We start from the raw sequence: 1,551 nt of genomic DNA on the forward strand, positions 1-1,551 counted from the left end.
GAAAATCAAGAGTGGGGTCTTACACCATCTTCAAGCTGTGGAGATGGATCTCGCTCCGGGTGGCACAAACGTGATGCTCGGCGCGTGAAGAATCTTCCCCAAGTTATAGCTTTAGCTGTTGTTTCCCTCGTTTTTCATGTAGTCTGTCTGCCTCTCTGCAGACTTTTAATTTCCTTTGCTGATGTAATAAGTTCCCCTGCTGGGGTTCTCTAGCCTTCATACTTTCAGGCTTTTCTCATTTTCGAGACATGCAGATGGTGCGTGTTTGTCCGAACTACTCTGGTTTTGTTTTTTCAATGAATGTGGCCGCTTTGATCTTAACTGAACTTTTTTCACAGATATAGGAACATAGGAACATGTGAATGAGCTCCACCTTCTGGAAAAGCTCTACTACATGCTTTCTTTTCCTCTTCTTCCATCCCTTATTTCTCTTGGATTCTGCAGCTTCCAGGCTAACCTAACCACTGCCGATCTTTCTTCACAGGGACCCCCTTGGTTGAAATTGAGAACAGAGATAATTGGCCGCATCTGTCGCCAGAGATTTATGTTGGCTAATCTTGCCTTTTCACTCGCGAGTTGAACAAAATGGCAGGGCCCGTCTGAAGAAAAGCCATCAGACCCTGAAGACAATTTTACCGGATTAGTATGAATTTGGAATTATGTTATACAATTTTCCCTTGCTTGGTAAAATCATTTATATAAGTTGATGCCTTCTGCTACATTATTTGGATTGATAAGCTGCCGATGGAAGGCAAGTCACTGGAGAGTACATGAATGATTGATACAAATTTGAGTACTTCGATGCTAGTGTCTCTACTGAAAATAGAAGCGGCATGATAATCCTGATAATCCCATAGTTTCGTTGCTTTCGACCTAAGATCAGGGAGCAAGTTTGGCCACAAGCTCCTTGAGAACAGAGAGACAGCTGCTCCTCAGATGCTCAAATCCATCGCTCGCCATGACCGCCTTCAGAATATTACTTGCGGATCCAAGGAACTTGAAGCATACTTCCTTGAGCCCGCGGCATCCGTGCTGCTCAGCCAATGCTAAGGTTGTCGCCGCCATGCTTGTGTCCATGTTGTTGCACAGCTTCTGCACGCATATCAGCTTCAGCCTCTCGAGGTTATACCTGTCCGCCGCTACAAGCAGATGCTGAGCCATCCCAATAGAATCGTCGTCGTCAATATGTGGCAGCGAGTCCGAGTAGATGAAGTGGAGCATGGCCTTGAAGACCCTAGCTTCCATATCCTTTATATGTACACAAGTTGTGGTCTTCTCCTTCATAGGACCAAAGAGCTCCGCCCTGGAGACAGAGGACCGGGCAGCAAGCACGCACCTGTGTGCAGAGAAAGTATCCCGCCAACCTTGAAGGTGATATCGGCCCCATCGCCTGCCAAGAGTAACCGGCCAAGATGCTGATGCACGTCGGACGGTGGCACCAGGACAAATAGCTGGATGGGCTCTGTGAAGATCTCCTTTGGAATAGTGATATTACACCTAACGCTGAAAATATTATCTTTGAGGTAGACCGACTCCTCTAAGTCCTTCCTA

At 46.6% G+C, this 1,551-nt stretch overlaps 1 pseudogene; it reads right to left on the minus strand.

The window, feature by feature from the left end:
- Positions 1-706: 706 nt before the first annotated feature.
- Positions 707-1,337, minus strand: LOC125507525 (BTB/POZ and MATH domain-containing protein 1 pseudogene; annotated as a pseudogene).
- Between the last annotated feature and the right edge of the window lie 214 nt (positions 1,338-1,551).

This window comes from Triticum urartu, chromosome 5A, assembly GCF_056163025.1.
Source record: "Triticum urartu cultivar PI428250 chromosome 5A, HENAU_Tu73, whole genome shotgun sequence".
NCBI classification, from domain to species: domain Eukaryota; kingdom Viridiplantae; phylum Streptophyta; class Magnoliopsida; order Poales; family Poaceae; genus Triticum; species Triticum urartu.